General features: G+C 31.6%; 1 protein-coding gene across 1 annotated transcript in view; it reads right to left on the bottom strand.

Annotated features, from left to right (window-relative positions):
• Positions 1 to 20,208, bottom strand: part of LOC130445631 (uncharacterized) — a 185,852-nt gene that overhangs the window by 105,109 nt on the left and 60,535 nt on the right. The window lies entirely within an intron of this gene.

The raw sequence follows: 20,208 nt of genomic DNA on the forward strand, positions 1-20,208 counted from the left end.
GATAATTCATCGAAACAATTATGATGATGCTTTTCTGTAGTAGTCCCTGAAATGGTTCATTCATTCATTATACGTTTTAAAAAAAGTATTACTTCATTGAATTATTTCAAAGTTTGGACATCATCCTACCACCACATTCTATAGTTTGCACCGTTTTCTCACTCACGACTTAAAAAACGGATTCATAAATAAACTATAGATAAATTAACTAACATCTGCATGTACTGCGGCCTAAAAATATATTGTGCGCTCCATTTGCTAGAGCTGGACTGGGCATGTCAAAACACTCAACGAACTCTTCGGTAGATTCGATCAAATAGCTCATGTGAGTTTGGTTGAAAGCTTTTATTATATAAGTACATTCTTGTTTAAGAACGAACAAAAAGAAACTAAGAAAGGTTTGAATCGAGTACGAGGCGAGAGAAATAACTAAAATAAATAAAATACAGTTTGTAAATTTACTAACTACTATAAAAATTTACACAAAAACGTTTAGAATATGGTAAATCGGTTGGTTACGTTAGGTAGTTAATACTTAATCTTTCTTCGTACATTGTATGGATGTATTCGTTGAATTCTTATTTGAATCTGGAAGCTTTCGAGACACTATCTCTGTTATTCTGTAAGGATTGGATTGGTTAATATAGTCCTTAATAATTTGCTAAACCCCATAGCTGGATGCCAGAGGTCTATATAGTTTTTAATATGGTTTTGTATATAAGAAGCTTGATTTCGAATGATAATTTGTTGCAATTTGAGTTTTCTCTTGGTGAATATATTACATCATCCGATAATTCATGTGACTAACGCACAGATGGCGTGAGAAAGCTTTTTTTATACAGTGAGTACCTCGTTTACTCACAGTCGATCAGAAATAACAACGTTGATGATTAGAAACAGTGTTTGGTCATATTTACACGTAATAAATCAAATTTTTGCATCGATATGTGACAATGGGTGAAACATGGATCCATCACTTCACTCCGAAATCATAACGATCATCATCTGAGTGGACTGCGGTCGATGAACCACGACCAAAGACACAACAGTCAGCTGGGAAGGTTATGGTTTCAGTATTTTGACTATCGACTATCTCCAAAAGGGAAAGTCAATCAATAGAGAATACTGCATAGAGTTGTTGGATAGTTTGAATGCAAAAATTGAGAAAAAAGGACCCTAAATGTCGAAGAAAAAATCACTGTTTCACCAAGACAATGCACCGATTCACAAGTCGATAGTTAAATTGAAGAATTGCTTCCTCATCCACCGTATAGTCCAGATCTGTACCCCAGTGACTATTGGCTATTCGCTGATTTCAAAAAAATTCTCACCGGTAAGATTCAGCTCAAATGAAGAAGCTTTGTGTAGTACCAGGGCATTTATGAATAAGATTATTTAAGAGGGCTTCAGGAAAGTTAAGTCTCTGCTTCTAATATGATTTATTATTATGTTAAGTGTGTTATGTTTTCAATTTTTTTTGTCAGTCTGTAATTCTGAGAGGAGTTTTGTAATTCTTCCTTTTCTTAATCTCTCTTTTCTAATGCACCTTTCACCTTCTACAACGATATGCAATAAAAGGATTGTTGCTGTTAGACAAGTCTTTATGGTATTGCAACACATATACACGCTATTATCTTGCCTCACAATATTGAATATCCACTTCAGCAATTGCCTACTGTTTTTTCCACGCCATGATAGTTGTTAGGAACTTGTAGATATTCTTGATATGCTTATTCCACCAAAGTCTGCTATGCTTGTCCATAAATATTATTGTCATAATCTTGAGTTCCATTTTCCATGTAAATACACTTAAACAATTATCCTTTATACGTAATATATGTAATCCTAACGATTTTGTCTATGTTGTCAGAATAGTTTACGCAGTATGTACCAGCTCTGGATAGTTTCTACAGTCTACTACTAAGCTCCAAGAGTGGTATTACTTTTCTGGTGATTACTACTATGATCTGACATTCTGCTATTTTCATGATAAGATCATCCAGAAGCAACAAATTATAGTCTACTAAAGACCTTTCGGTTCCAATGTTATCAAACACCTCCAAAATCTCCAACAAGAAGTAGATGAGTACTCTATATAAAACGTGGCCATGTGATGGTGTCTTCAATCTTTTCCATCGTTTTTATAACAAACGATGTGTGTCGTACCTGAATCTAATTGTATATGCCATTTTGTAAGCTGCTTTCAGTGATATTTTCTAATGGGTATTTCAAATTGTATAGCTACTACTCCTTTATAATATTTTAGGGAAGATTCCTTTTGTTTTCGTCGATTTGTGTTGCTGAAATGTATGAATAGCCCTTTTTAGTTTGTTTGTCATTTCTACTTCTTTGATTACCTCATAATCCTGATTGGAGTCTGATATCATTTTGTTTGTATCATCAGTAAGTTACTTGGAAATAAATATTCCTATTTATTATTCCATAAATATTCTATTTGATGATGCAAAACAACTTTTGGTGGTTAGAAAAACACACTTACCTGAAATAAAATGAAATTTCCAATATACTATTGTTTTTTTTTGCATTTTCCAACCAAAATTTCCATTGCAAGATTTATGAAATATTATGAGGCCTTTTTTCATTGATTTATCACATTGAATTCATTCACCATACTATAAAACACCTTCAATTAATGTATATGAACTAATGAAAAACACGATTCTTGGGAAATAGATATAATTGAAAGTAACTTTCTGTATACATTTTAAAACTATGTACTTGCAACGTTCGTACACAAAGATAAAAGTAGATATTGAAGTAAATTTCTTTTCCAGTAGTAATAAAATTGAAATTAGGGTTAATGGTAAGATAATACATGGAGGAAAACTTACCAGTTCTATATATATTCGGAATAAAATATCTAAAATAATGTATAATATTTATTTTGCAAATGGACTTCTATATACTCAATCTCCTTCTTAATTGTATTATTATTCGTATCTGAATTAACTTTATCATCCATCTTTGTGTTTACAATAGTCATTAAATTGTGTCACTTCTATGGGACGTTTTTTTTAAATAATAATGTAACGTTACAGCATCAAATTGAAGCTAAAAAGCCGATAATTTTATGAATTTTAAAAAACATAATATAAATTTTGAAAACTAGTTCGGAAAATACCCAAGAAGAGGAAAAGAATCATGATAATGCCAACACTAGTACCAGAACTTCAAATATACATATTTAACCAGCGAGAATATAGAGTTGATGTGCCATATAGCCTCAATATCATCTTCTATGATTTTCAACAAAATAGGAAGTCACTTATGCGATCAAAACGCACATGTTGAAGACATCTCTGTTGTAATGTTAAAATTCCTTCAATTGATTCCGACGCATAAAAAATCTATTAATATCAAGAGAGAATATTTTGAAGACAACAAATTAGTTAAAATCAGAAATACTTACCGAATGTACAATTTAACATATAATGTATAGTTCACATAAAATAATAATATTATCAGTTCTAAATAAACGCTTAACACGTCTGCCTCAAATTAAATTTATAGAAGCTAATTCCATTCACAATAAAATATGACCTAAGTTTTGAGATATGGTGATACTTATGTGAATATGTCAAAACTGACATTTCCATCATAGAATTTGAATACTTGGACACCAGTTCCACAGACATACATTCAATGTTGCATGAACATTTAGCTCTCAAATAGATTTGCGTTGCATAACGCATAAATTGACAATCGCTCAAAAGCTCATGTCGATTGGCGCGAATAAATGCTGAAAAATGCAGCTTCAAAGACAACTATCAGGCGACGAATCATGGATCTATGTATATGTATCCGAAACTAAACAACAATCGACTATATGTGTCTTTCAAGACGAGCCAAATCCAACACATGAAACACTTCGAAGCAAATAGTTGTCTGTTTTTTTCGAAACAAATGGAAATGTCTCCACCGTTTCATTAGAGCAAACTTACTGAAAGAACGGAACAAATGGGGGAAATTATCCACAGAACACGAATCATTCTCCACCACGACAATGCAGGCTTTCACACATCAGTTCAAATAAAAACGTTTTGGAACGGTCAATACATGGAAATGATCCGCACAATCCTTGTTTGGCACCCCATGATTTCTTCTTATTCCCGCAGATTAAAAATAAATTGCGAGGTCAACGTTTTCCTACACCTGAAAAATCAGTTGATGCGTTCAAATCACACGTTTTGGAGGTACTTCAATCGGAATTGAAAATTGGTTCAAATGTATGCATAAGTGTATTGATCTTAATGGAGAATATTTTGAAAGAAAAATAAAGACTTATATAATTATAAATGAAATGATATTTAAATATCTGGTAATCGAAATATCTGGACACGGGGCGTGGAGACGGAAGTAAGAAACCAAGCTACAAGAGCCTCTAGAACAGCAGCATACCTAAATGACACAATGGATAGAGAAAGGAGTGAAAACTTAAGACGAACATGCAGTATAGATAACATCAATGACTGGGTACTGGATAGAAAGATAAAATGGAATGAGTACATTGACCGCATGACGGTAAAACGAATTGTGAAAATATCAAGGGACAAATCACCAGCAGGACAAAGAAGCTTTTGAAGACCTAGGAAAAGATGGAGTGACAACCTCCCAGGTGACTTAGCAGAGGCAATGATGTGAAGCAATGATACCTATACACAGCAGGAATAAGAAGAAGAATAATTATAAATATCTGTTTTAATTTGTATATTTCAAAACTTAAGTGGCAGCCCTCCTCGTACTTCAAACCAGAATTTAAATCTTCCTTGACCTTTAAATCTTCCTTCCTATTAGTATATTCAGTCTCCATAATTATAATTTAACCATAATAATAGTGGTTCTATTATTCCCTATGATTTATTAAGTAGTAGTTTCTATTATTTTACCTGGGTGAGCGTCAATAGTTTGTAAAAACTAATTTTTAGGAGGAATCCATTCCTTAATAGACTCCTTGACTTAAAAAAGCTTTCATGAAGATATTAATATAGTTAGCGATTATTTGGATTGGCCTCCGAAGTCTCGGACTGATCCATATAGAAAATTGTATTCAATTTATTTTCAATTTGTTAAAGGAATTATCGACAAACTGAAGCTGACCTTTGACAATTCGTCGGTGATTTATATATTTTCTCAGAACTACCAAAAAGGGCAAACTTTATACAAACTTTTCACATTAAATTGAATTATTAAGTAACATATAAAAGCTTACTATGAAAATGCTCTGAATAGATCATATTCTGTAACAATTTTGAAAAGAACAAAATATTTTCATGAATTATTTGAAAGAGTTTCAAAGAATGAACTTGATATAAACTTAGAGTATTAACGATTCAAATTGAGTGGTATTTGCTCTCCTTATTCTAATTAGAAAATATTTATCATTAAATAATAGGGTAACGGGTACAGTTATTGGCCACTTAAGGATTGTTTATTATAGATTTTACTCTATACTGAAATTTTTCTAATAAAATATTGTTGGCATGCATTTTTTAAATTAAGAATACAACAAACTAATACACAAAAGTATGTATTTAACATTTTTTAACGAAAAACTAGTAATAACTCAAATATTTTATAATCATTCCAAAATTTACAGTTATTGGCCGCACAGGTATAGTTATTGACACCATTATTAACAGTCATTGGCCATATTGAAAAACTTAATTTTTGCTTTGGTGCTTTTTGATATTAAGTCCTACAACTGGGATTTCCACACGAAAAAACAGTATTATCTGTTCCTGTCTCCTCGGTACAAGTAATATGGTAACTTCTCAGACAAAAGTGACACCTTACTCCAATTTTTGATTGAGTTATGTTAAACAAACAAGAATAGCATAGTCCGGTGTATACCCTATTTTTTAAATATTTATTGGTGTATTCAGAGTGTACCAGAATATTTGAGATAACAAATACTTTCTTATTTTCTGGGCACGGGTCTTTGCCTTCGTCACAGAATAATTTTCTTTTGGTAGTTTCCGGTACAGATTTTCTTGTTCGGTTTTCGTTTACAAGAGTGGAGATATTCGATAGGCCGGAACCAACAGAAATATCTTCGTAAGCAGTTTTTTCAGAATGTAACATTCGCTGGATTAAGGGAAGGATTTTTTGTGTCTGTGTATAGACTATAGCTTCTGGTATATGTTCCCTAAGTCTACTCTTTAAAGTTGTGCTCTTAATTTCATCAACTACTAGTTTGTTCTCCTTAACCGACAAGGAATCCGATTTGTCTGGATTTTCGTAATGGGCACCATTACTTAAATCGTAGTGAAATTCTTCTTTACTGTCTTTTTTCTTAAAGTCAATTTTTTCCGTGCTTGTTTCATGTTCCTTACTTTTTGTTTTAGCTATTTTCTTCTTACCTATTTGGCTCTTCATTTGCTTGTTCTCTTTAGCAGCTATATTCTTCGTCCTCCTTTCAAGCCGTTGTTGCTTTTTTTCTTCCTTTAATTTGTCTCGTTGTATTTTTTCCTCAATTTTCTTTTTTTCAGCATTTTGACGATCGGAAAAAGTAAGCACAAATGGTAACTTTTCAGTTTGCTTTTTACCTTTCTTTTTGGTGTTTCGTGCCAGAAAAAGAATTTCTCAATTGACGTGTTTTTTTTTTCGTAAGACACAATGCCTTTGTTACAATCTTCTAATAACATCTCGGGAGATGAATTGTTGGCGAACTGAATAAGCGGCTCACAATTCGAAGTCGATGGAACATCACATAGGATGTTGTCTTCTGTTACATCAGGAATATCTTGAATATCCGTACATTATTTCATCGTTGTCTGTAGACTGGGATATTAAATTGTCTGTTGAAGGTTGAAAACGTTGTAGAGCAATTTGGAATCTCCCGTAAGATTTTCGATGCTATCTATGTTTTTTAGTTCCGATATCTTTGCGGCTCCAACTATCATCACATAACAACGTTTTTTCGATATCGGTTTCACTCGAATCCTCAACTGATCTAGTAGACTTTCCTAAACATTTTGAATAGTCTATGCCTTCCGGATCCCTTGGATATAATCCACAGGCCTCAAACCTGTTGACGATGGACTCTTTTTTAAGTTTCCTAATTGCCATATCTAGTACCACAGCAAACTTTTCTTTGGTAACTACTGAATTTGGGTTTTCTCTTCTAAAATTTAAGACTGAATCTTGGACATCATCGGCCCTCACTGGAAAACCTTTTTTTTATACGTAAAAATCCATTCTTTAAGACGTTTTTCTTCGTCCAGAGAGAGGATCGGATTTGGTCCATGGGTAGTCTTTTCTTGAAATTTGTCGCTTTTTCTAAATTGCAGGGTAGCTCTTGGGACTTTAAATTGCTCCGCAGACTTTCTCTGGCTCATCCCATTTTCAATAGCTTGAATAGCAAGCTGAATATGTTGTTCTGTGTAGTTTTTGTTATATATTTTATCTTTCTCAGGTTTCGGCATTTTAATCTGAAATTGCAAAAACATAATTTTAGTGGGTGTTACAGTTATTGACCATGCGATGTACTAGTGATTGGCAGACGGCCAGCAACTGAAAAATAATCGTTAAATAAGCAAACAAGCACAAAAAATACATTTTTTAATGGTCAGAAGCTTAAAAATCTTTATTTTGGATAAATTAATGTATTTTAACATTGTTCTAGTGATTGGCCAGGTAGGCCAATCACTGTTTATATGCATGAAATATTGTTACAGTTGTTGGCCACCAAAAATTGCCGCCAAAAACTATAACCTCACTTATAAAATCTTTAAAAATACTAATAATTAACCTTTTTTATCGTCCCTAAACAGAAATAAATTAAATCCTGCTACAAAATTGACAACAACTTACCTGCATTGGCGATCAAATTACTTAGCAATCTCTTTGTATTCACTGTAGACTTGGCAGGATTTGGGAGACGGTTTCTAAACATATGCGTTTGCAATTGTTCTTTATTAACTAAAAAAATTACCGATGCAGATTCGATTAAGCAACGTTGCCAAAGTTTATTACTAATTAAGGTGTTGCCGTATTGCTTTAGGAAATCTTAATATTTAAATTTAATTGGTAAGTAGATGGTATCATTATATATCAGGATAGGTAATTTCGAACTTCATTCGAGTTCATACAAAAAAAAATGCTTCAAGCTATAAAGCTAGATATATCGAGCGAAGCTATAATAATTTTTATGTTGTTAATGTGGACAAGAAGAGTGCTGGTAAAATAAGAGGACACTATTTATTGACAATATTGTTAATAGTGAAATACAACAGGAAGGAGCTATTTGGACGAAAATTTATGTGAATGAAGACCATAACGTCACCAAAGTAGAAGCAGGACATAAGGAGCACAAGAGCTTTCAACAAAAAACATGAATAAACTCAATACATTTTTAATTCTAATCAAGGAAAATAATGATGTCTACTATAGTTTTATTTTTTAAATATAACCAACAACAGCTTGGAACTTGTCTGGGTGAACAAAGCAAGATAAGTAGCAAGGCTAAACAGAACCCTTAAAACTTGCAGATGTTCAGAATATTTCTTAACAAGTTATTGACACTCTCAATGCACAGGAAACATAACATAACTGGAAACATCCAAGTTATGGTTAATTTGAATGAATCTAGTGAAAGTTATTGCAAATAAAAGACAGTATTAGACATGAAACATGCTAGCATAAGAATTGGAAATAGGATGAAATCAATCATACTGATTGAGGTTTAATATAACTTAATTTTTAAAATGATTCTGAAATGTATATATGATTAAGTACAAATCAAATTAATATTAGTAGGAGAATTATTTTAACTAATAAACAAAATCATGATGACTATATTGTACCATATTAGTCTCTGATTTGTCAAAAAATTAAATTATTTTGTTTGCAATACATACGCGCATTTAATTAGTAGGACGGAATAATTAGAATCGTTTTGCGATGCGACCATCATTTCTAATCAGACAATTTCCAATTATGTGCGTGGTTACAATAGAAAATTCTCTTTAAATTATCAACAATCATGAAGATTCTTGTTTAGAAAAGTATGTTCATCTATAATAGTTGTCAAGTGTATAGGATTTTTGGGATCTATTCAATAGCGCGTAAAGTTGTACAATACTGTATTATATCAAATAATGATACTTGCACAAGTTATATTTGATATGATTTTATAAATAAACAATCAGCAAACTATATATATACGAATTGTAAACAAGTCTTTGCCAGTTATATTTCAATTAATCAATATTACTATCAAAGTCAATTTGATTATTGAATTCCATGAGCTTTAATAATATCAAAATCACCAGAAATCTTAATTACTTATTTCCCAGACGATGAATACATAAGTATTCGAAAGCTCCGAAAATATATTGAAGTTAGTCCACTTTGGTGTTTCCTTGCCACGTTCCCAATAAAAAAACTATATATATATATATATATATATATATATATATATATATATATATAAAGATATTGCTTCGGTTTATAATAAATTAACAGCAGAACTGTTTTTGAAAATAATTTAAAAAGGATCAATTAACTTATATGCACAAGATTGAAATTTTGCAGATGATTGTAAGATGGTAACACATCTATTCAGAGAAAAATGTCACGAGCTTCCACCCATATCGCAAAGTAAGGTAAAGAAATTATAGAGAAAAAGGGTTTACAAGAATTGTAAGTGCCATTAATACATATATTAAAAGGGTGAGAAAATCCACCATACAAATATAACATGCTATCCAAATTATCCAGTTCTCAGGACAATTCTTTTAACATATAGATTACATTCTTTTAAAACTTATAATCATCCAAACATAACTGCAGTATGATTTTGAAAAAATTATAGATCAACTAGACACAACATAGGGGACAAAAACTATTTTGTGACAAAAATAAGGGTATAAATGATGGTGAAGATTTTTAAAATAATTAGAGAATAGGAAGATAATGAAGTCATCAAATAGTTACAATAAGAAACTAAAAACTTGAAACAGAACTAAACCAATTGAAGACAGAAAAAACAATGATAACGTATATATGAATAGATACAACAAAAAAATGTTTACATAGCCAACAGGCTAATCTCTTAACAAAAAGATAAGACATCCCAGAATCTCGCATAGACCTCAAGGGAGAGGAAGGAGTCTATGCGCGAAACTGCGACGCGAAAGAGGATGAGGACCTGTCAAAATGACAAGGGGTGGTGGAATGTCCTTCTTCGCACCCACTCGTGGATTTATCCGGGGGTGGATGCCTAGAGGGACGGGCTCGTCTCACGGGAAAGTATGTGTGTGTGTAATCTTTACATGAGACTATTTTCGTCTCATCTCGATATAACCTCGATTTATTGAGATAAAACAAGACACACTATTATTGAAAACAGCGAAAATGAAGTATACTAACCATATCGATTAGACTTTTCAATTTTTTTGAATGAAAGGAGGAAGATTAAAACGGAATAAGAAATAGAGAATAACAAATAATATTTGAAACCTATTCATACTCCTTTATAGTAAATGTTTATATTGTACAAAGTGCTACGTTTACATTACTATGTTCCATCCATCCTCACGGTACTTATTTCTTCATTAAATCTAATGGAACAAAGAGATAAAATCTAGTATTCTAAATATTGCTAAATAATCTAGTTGTATTACTCAACTATTTTCTTTCAATATTTTTAACTATATTATACATTGAACATAATTCATTATAATCACTTTCCAACCGTAAAATATTCTACATATTAACAACACTATTTTTGGAGTTACAAATATCAGTATTTCCACACGTAACTCTTTTTACTTCGTTAATATCTACCTATCGCTTATTTTAGCTGCTTTTAGTTATTCTGGAGTCAATCAAAACGGTTAAGAAATGTCACGCAATCAGGATACTCCTGGTACGATTAGTTTCGCAGTAATAAATCTTATTTATTATTACAGGGTTACAATTTATTATGATTAACGATGAAGATAGGAAAAAGTTCATGATCATCCGGTGAAAATGAATTTTTTATATTTAGAACAAAGGTTTTTTTCATCGATTTTATTAAGAATTAATCATAAAGCGAAGTTCTAGCATCCGTAATTGATTTGCAAAACAAACGAAATATAATTTAATAACAACTAGAAAATATTCCCTTGATATTTATACACTTCAGTTACTTAATAACATTAATAATTTACTTTTGTACCTTTGTACCTTTGACAAACATGTAGGTGTACATACGACAGGTTTTATCTTGAACCATATATCTTATATAATTAATATTTTGCAGAATAAGTTTTCGCGACTTTTATCAAAAAATTCATAATCATAATATTTTTAACCAGTTCAGTCGCTATAGTAGCTTGACGAGTACGTTGACTTTTTGAAGTTGCAAATGAAAGTTAGCATTCGTAGATTCTGAAGACGAAGTATACATTAATATGTTCCAACATCGCTGAGATTTTACTCAAACGCAGCTTCCAGTTGAGAAAATGGATGTCGAATAACCCACAAGTTATTCGTAATTTAGAGTCGAAAGATACAGTAGCAGAGCTCAATTTTTTAAAATTTGTCACGGAACAGCGTTTTGAAATACAAAATAAATAAACCTCATCAAAGGTAATTTTGCAAAAATTATGGTGAGAAAAATTAGACTTGGATCAAGCAGATCCTGACCATGGTATTCGTATTTTGAAGTCCTAAACAGATTCAACATAAAACGAAACGTTGTTAGTGAAAATCCAGTTTTCATAATGCTATACGGTTTTTCTGACGCCTGTATATATGTCATATTACGAAATAAGTTAGAACGATGTTCTAATTTGCTTTGTGAAAAATTGAGGGTCGCTCCAGTTCACCATTTAATAATACCACGATTAAGGCTATGCACGGCATTAATTTTGGCTCAGTTGCTATATGCAATGATGGTTCATGTTTTTATAAAAAGGTCGTAAAATGAGCTAGTGAAAAGTGTATCTCGAATTCTTGTTCGTAACTAGAAACTTAAAAGAAGGAAAAGTTATTTACTTTCTTATATATTACACCCTTTTATATATTTTTCTTGCTAAATTGTCTTCATTTAGGAAACATTGATTTTTTACCCATTTTAAAATCTAATTTTCTGTTAGAATAGACTTAAAATTGAGACAATTTAGCAACAAAGGAGGAAAATGTGGTTATCATATAATTTTTAAAAGGCGCTAAAGTTAATTTCTTAATATTTAATAGTTATATTAAATAATTTTTGAATAACAACATTTTGCATTTTGATATGACCATCCAGTAGGTATAATTTATATTATTATTATATTTACAATATTTATATTATGTTTATAATATAACTGAGAGCCGAATCGCGTTTCCACTGCATATTGAAATTAGCATACTTACTATAAATCTGGTTAATTAATACATACCTGTAAAAGAAATATTTATTAATAATTACGTCGAAATATTGCCAATTTAATAGTCCATTGAGACATACTATTTGGAGAAAATAGTAATTTATTTTGAGTGAATTATGACTTAGACATACTAAGCACGCGGTTTACACTACACTACACTTACAATTACACTGACTGACACGGTTTCGATAAGCAAGTTACGTCTTCAGAGACTGCAGATAAACTGTTTACCTTCAGTCTCTGAAGACGATACGTTGGTTATCGAAACCGTGTCAGTCAGTGTAATTGTAAGTGTTGGTATAGTGATAGTGTAAACAGTGTGTTCAGTAATTCCAACTTAGTTATGACTAAGCCAAATATCTTTGATGCTTTATTAGTATCGAACCTGGTACGAGGATTGGAAAAATAATACAATTGTACCAGGCGATATCGGTTTCACGAAGCTTACACGAAGTTTACAGGAAGTAGTTCATCGTGGGACAATGTAGAGTAGTTGCCTGAAAAGTATTAGCTAGAACGTACAAGCGCATATTAGTAGCAGGAAGTGCTTGATTTAGATTACCTAAAATATGTAATATTATATTTTTATTATAGATATGAAAAAAAAAAAAAATTAAACGCCGATACAATGTAAGAAAACATAGATTATCCGACGTTGCGTTGCCCTACGTTGCACTGCGTCGTCTCAATTTGCGCTTGGAGTTATGAAAAACTTCATTCCTATGCTGTGGTAGAAGAAATTTAGAACATTTTCAAAATGAAAATAAAAGCATTTCTACTCATAATCATTTGAAATCTCTCAGTCACTAGATGTATCATTTACATCAATAATAACTCACGAGATATAATAAAAAAATATGTTGAATGTATTTTCAAAGCAGCAATTACTTATATTGTAAGAATTTCAAATGATCGGTCTCTTACTCTCATATGTAGAGACATTTAGAAATTTCAAAAATGAATGGCTTGCTAACCAAGAGCGATACTTTAAGGAGATTAATTCAAATTTCATGCTTCCTCAAATGATTTACCATATTTTTTACCATACTTTGTATGTAAATGGTTTAAAAAGAAATATAAACTTTGTTGAATCTCTACTAAATATATAAAATTAGGTTATTTTCCTGAGAGGTAGACAGCCAAAATAACAAATTCACAATCGGTTTTTTTATATTCGCGCTTAATAGAAGCTTTTTTTCTACTAGTAGATTTCGTACCTTAATTAAAAAGGACAAATGTTAATTTTCAACGGTTTTCTACGGTTTGAAGTTATAAAAGGAACCCGATTTCAAACATATTTTGGGATAATTTGTACAGTTCTCCTTAAAGATTTATAACACTGGTTCTTACAAGTTTTTCAATACCGTTTTGTGAATGTACTAAGTGGTCAGTTTCATATAAATTATTATGGAAGATCTCTTTCCCCATATTTCTAAAATACGCCAATTGATCCCAAAAATAGAGCTAAACATAATTTCTCATATTATGCAAGAAAAATAGTGAACTGCTTTCTTCATCAATTGATTGATCAAACTGGAGTTATAGCTTAATCCTTCAGTTTGCAATAATTTTTGATAATATGAAACTATTATGAAAACTATGAAATAGCTAAATCCACTACTTTTTAGATGTTCGAAATATAGAAATATGCTTACGTCGACCATGTTTTTAATTTTTAAATTTCAAAAGCCCTAGAATAGACATCACGTTTTCTGTAGAATTTGGCTAGAATGTTTTAAATGGAGGTTTTTCGCGGATCTGTGTATTTCTCTACCGTTTATTTTTTTTTTATTAATCGGGTTAAAACGTTCTTCGCCGTCTTCCGATTCCCAGTTTCCATTTTTCTCGATCTTCCCAAAGATATTCTTCCAATCCTCTCTCTCGAATATCCTTCTCGATACCTTCTCTCCAACTTAATCTTGGTCTTCCTCTCTTTCTTCTTCCTTGTGGTGCCCAATTTAAAATTTGTTTGGGTATGCGGTCTTCAGGCATTCTTTGGACATGTCCGTACCATCTTAACTGATTCATCCTAATGTCTTCCGTAATCGTGTGTTGCACCTTCATGATCTCCCTGATTCTGTCGTTTCTTATTTTTTCCAGTCTTGATATTCCTGCCGCGCGTCTCCAATAATCCATTTCTGTGGCTTCAAGCATTTTGACTGTTTTTTCTTTTAGAGGCCAGACTTCGCTACTATATGTTGTTATACTTTTTATTATGCTATTGTATATTCGATGTTTGTTTTCCTTGGATATTTGTTTGTCCCACAATACACTATTTAGTTGTCTTATTGCTTGTCTTCCTTGGTTATTTCTTTGTGCTATTGCTTCATCTAATCTTCCATCATTAGTGATGATCATGCCTAGGTATTTGTATTTTGTACAATGACTTATTTTTTGTTGTGTTTCTTCAAGTATTAAATTTTGTTGTTCTCCTCCAATACACATATATTCCGTTTTACTAAAATTTACTTCTAGACCCCATTTCCTGTATTCCTCTACTAGCTTTCTTGTCATATATTCTGTCTTCGTAGTCCTGTGCCAAGATTAGTTGGTCATCTGCAAAACACAGGGTATATAGTGTGGAATCGATTAGTGGAATGCCCATGTTCTTACATTTCCTTTTCCAGTGTGCTAGTGCGTGTTCCAGGTATATCTTGAAGAGTGTGGGCGACAGACAGCATCCTTGTTTTAACCCCTTATTGATGGAGAATCCTTTTGAGACCTTGTTTCCTATTTTTACTTGCGATTTACTGTTTTCATAAAGCTTTTGTACTGCTTTTATTAGGGCCGCATTTATATTTGTTCTTTCCAAGGCATCCCATAGTTTTGTTTGCGGTACGCTGTCATATGCTTTTTTAAGGTCAACATACAAAAGGTGGAGTTCTTGATTTTTGGCGGTTTTCTTATCAATTATTTGCGAAATCGTAAATAAATGATCAATAGTCGACCTTTCCGCTCTGAAGACTGCCTGTTCTTCTGCCTCAATGTTGCAATATTCCTGTTCGATTTTATTTTTTATGATTTTTCCATAAATTCTGGATATTGTATACAGCACTGTAAGTCCCCGGTAGTTGTCGCAATTTTCTCTGCCCCCTTTTTTATTTACGGTAGTCATATAAGATGTTTTCCACTCTTGGGGTAGCGCTTCACCATTTATACACTTCTGGAAAAGCATTTGCAGATAAGAAAAAAGTTTTTCAGTGCCATTTTTAATTAACTCTGGTGCTATTTGACCCGGGCCTGGAGATTTTCGATTCTTTAGTGACTGACAAACGTCTTTTACTTCTTTAATTGTAATTCTAAGCGGAGATGTGATGATGTTTATATTGTCCTGTTTTTGATTTTTGAACTCTGGTCTTGTTTCTGTAAACAATTTAGAGAAGTACTCATCCCATTTTTCTAATGTTATTGGCGATATAAGATTATTTGATCTATCTTCTCGAAGAGATTTTCTCTACCGTTTATTCCAATAATATTTCTACAAATGAAGATAGATATGTAGATGAAACGTATTCCACTACAATATTTCCAGATATATAATGTTTCTCTCAATCTAGACATTGTCCAGCCTTATTCTTTTTATGGAATCTGTTCACTAAGAGAATGAATGTATAATGTAGTTCCTAACAAATGGCTCTCATATATCGAGTACTGGTTATTAAACGCAGTGTTATATAAATGGCCTCCGCAGATCTGCAGCTGAATCTCCTTCTGAAGTTCTTTGTCAGCACCATTGTCACACAATAAATACTCTATTAATAGAGTCACAACACTCTTTCATCAATTTCATCAATTCGCTAAATAGCTTTGGCTTACTTTCGGTGTTTCAAGACAACTAGATTATAGAAACACGCGTCAGAAAGGTAATTGTGTAATTCAGGGAAGTGGTAGTTGACGGTGTGTATAGTATGACAAAAATTGAATCTATTCATCTATCAATTTATTAACAGAATATCCACTCTTTTATTTTAATGCAAACAGATCTGTTTCATACAATAAATATTGTATAAATAGTATGTTTATACTGTTATCATGGTGTATGGAGGTCATTTGAATAAACAAATATGTTTTGATTATTCATAAAAAAATACGCAATTTTAAGTATTTCAAAATCATATATAATTTAAATTAATATTAATATATAAAAAAATATCTTTTAACTAAGAGAATTAACTAAAGTGAGTTATATTTTTCAAATCTATGTGGTTTGTATAAAAATTTTCCGATATCAGCACTTATCAATATAAATTGGGAAATACATTTGCGATGTGTTGAAGATTTTTTCTCAAATTTCAGTCATTTTGGACGCTTTGTTCCAAAATCGCATCAGACTAGGACGTGATCGCATACGTTAACGCCTATTAAAAAGGTTGGATTATAAACTTAAAAGGAGACTATTTATTATCGAAAAAAATTCTTGTGTTTTTGTTAGGTCGTAAACTTTTCAGACAACCGTCGTAAACGAACCTAATCAAGAAGGAAGTGAAGGAATGCATTCGGGTACTTCACAAGTACGAGAATAGAAATAGTTAATTGTGATAATTTCTATGATATGAAACTAAAACTAACTCCCTCGAATATCACTGGTTGGCTTAATAGAAGTGTTTTACTAGTACTTATAATATTTTACATATTATCTATATGATTTTGAAATATGTCAAGCTCTAACAGACGTTTCAAGGCAAAAACAATTTTATAAATCTGCTCTTCTGGGACAATTAATTCCATTGCAGCTATGAAGGAACCAATCTTGAAGCCGGTTGTCAAAAGGTTTGAAGAAAATGTATCTATATTTCCAGTCCGAAATTCAAACTAAGTCGTTTTAAACCCTCAACCCTGAGGTCTGTTGGGCAGTTTGCATAGGATGTAGACCAATTTGGGTCGGTTCTCATTTATTCTGTGCTTTTAAAGAAGTAACATCAATTTCTGCTTCGCAATCTTATATAATCTTATTAATTTTTATTATTAAACAGCCTAAAATCAGTTCTGCGTGAATATGGATTAAAGCCATACAAAGAACTACGTAGGGATATTCGAAAAGTGTACTGTTCTGAGTGCGTTAAAATATTAATTTTTTTACCAACATACGCAATGAGGAATGTACGCGATATTTCAGTTTTGATTTATTTTACTACCTATATCTTTTTAATCTCGAAAAATAACAGTAATCTACCGATTTCGGATCATTTGGACAATTGGGGTGCTTTCGTTTAAATTTCGATTTTATTTGTTAGGAATATATAATCTAAGTAAATTGATATGTTGCTTTTCGATTTGATATTTCAATTTGTGTTTTTTTATATTGCAGATTAAATTTCAAATATAGCAACACGTGAAAACTTCTGCTATTGCAAATATAATGAATCTGGTGAATCAACAGTATGAAGAAACGACGGTAGTTTCTTATATTCGGAGGTAATTGAGGAAATTAAAGTTGAAATTTTGAATAAATACTTTTACAAATGTATTGATGAAACTACGAATTTTAGAACACGTTATATTGCTGATTTATTGATAGGTGCTCTTAGCGACGACATTCTGGAGTTAGAATAAACAAATGCTTTGGCAGTGAGACTCTTTCAACATTTTTTCTTCCTACGCCTATTCCTGGATATAATGTTTTACTTTTTTTGTCAGGCGCAGCACCGTACTTGAAAAAGGCTGAGCAAAACTTGAAAATTTTCTATCCCAACTTAGTACATGTAATATGTTTTAAATAGGGTTGCTAAATATATTAGGAAACGTTTTCATCTCTTGATTAATTTAATTTGGGGCATGGAAGAAATTTTCCATAAAAACAATGGAATCAAATATGTGGGAAGAGGATTGATCCATTAATATTTTCTAGCTTTCGATTTAGATTATGACAAAAAAAGTTTATCAATGAACTCAATACAGGGCGATTGATTAGTGTGATAAAGTTTGGTGCCCCCTTTGTCCTTTGAGACATCAATTTAAAAATTTGAGAGGCTATAGCCATTATAAGTATTCACATTTACAATCATACAGGATGTTCCAGAATGTTGCGCCATATCAAAGTTACATTTTTTTTATAATTTTATATGTTTATTGTATATTTGAGATTAGAAAGTTATAACCAACGTTCCATAAAAATTGTATAAAGTTCAATACTCCGTATGATGTAAGTGAATAACTTTAAATAGTAGTAAAAATTCTGGAAAATTATTTATTTCGTTAATATTCATCCAATCTCATACAGGGTGAACAAAATAATACATTATTTTCTCGGTTTTTTCATATTTCATATTAACGAAATAAATAATTTTCCAGAATTTTTACTACTATTCGAATGCTTTGGCCGCAATAGATTTTCATTCTTAAATTTGTCTTACATTGAAGTTGTTACGATTTTTAGGGGAAATTGGTTATAACTTACTGAATACGCCGAAGAACATATCACAACTCTATATTATATATAGATATGAGGATATCAAGCCGATTCCAAATATACAATTAAAAAATTATAATTTTGTTATGGCATAGCATTCTGGAACATTTTATAAGATTGTAAATAACTTGTGAAGACTAATAATAATGGATATAATCTTTTAAATTTCCAAATTGATATCTCAAAGGACAGAGTAGACACTGAACTTTATCACACTAATAAATCACCCCTGTATAGCGATGAAGTCCATACTAAAATACTGTGAAAATTGATGTAGCGCATTTTAACATGGCCACTCGTAAATACTATCTAAAATCAGTCAGTAAGCATAAATCATGAGATTTAGATATGTTTAGCATTAATACAACTAGCAGCACATACTATTGATCAATTATTCGTAAAAAATTTCTCTCGTTGGATCCGCTAGACTCTCGTCCACTGCTGGCATATATTGATAGATTATGCTAAAGGTGATACTGCACAAGTGATGAGTTTTAGATCTACGCATACGAACCCAAAACCAAACACCAATCAATCAATCAACATATTTCGCACTTTGGTGCACTACCTTAGTATAATATATTACGAGCACGTACCCAACAATTGCTGCTGGAACACCACCCTCCACACAGGTACATAAAAAAAGATCATTTTTCTTTTTACGAAGAGTCACTCGACTATTTACTTTAAGCTACTTGCGACTAAATACTCTATCTCCATCTTAAAAATAATTTAGAACCTGATAGAGCAAGATCCATGATGTAAAATATGTGTTGGCATGCGCCGATCTATATATTCCAAAATTTAATCAAAGCATTTTTGTTCAACTCGAACTATTATTGAACAAGTTCAATTTGTTATGGGAACGTAAAACTTTTTGTTTATTTCTTGAACTTGATACTGTAGGAACGCAATTTTCCTATTGCGCATGATCAAATAGTCAGTCTACTCGAACAAACCTAATGTATATGGTCCCTGATTTGAACAACGAAAGAGCATAACAAATTTGGAATAGTGCAACAATGATTGAAGATATTCGTTAATATGTCATTGATTTAACTGATTAGATCAGCAATGTGAATGTTTGCATCTAATATTAGCATACTACTTAACGCTTCAAGATTAGATTGAAAAGAATAAAATATGTAATCTAAGGATCATTTGGTGTATATTTTTCATTATTAATGTCACATATTAACTACGTACTAAGATATACAGTATACAAAACGTAAAACTATGATTTAGTATTATTTGATCTCAGAAAGTCAATATTTACATAGACATATTAATCGTTTAATATTTTTTATAGCACGCAATTTGTTTTTTTCATATTCAATATAAATTATTTTTAGTATGTAATCTAAGAATAATAAAATCGTATGATACTTAATAACATTTGTAACTTGCCAATCCGCT

This window comes from Diorhabda sublineata, chromosome 1 (assembly GCF_026230105.1).
Source record: "Diorhabda sublineata isolate icDioSubl1.1 chromosome 1, icDioSubl1.1, whole genome shotgun sequence".
NCBI lineage: Eukaryota > Metazoa > Arthropoda > Insecta > Coleoptera > Chrysomelidae > Diorhabda > Diorhabda sublineata.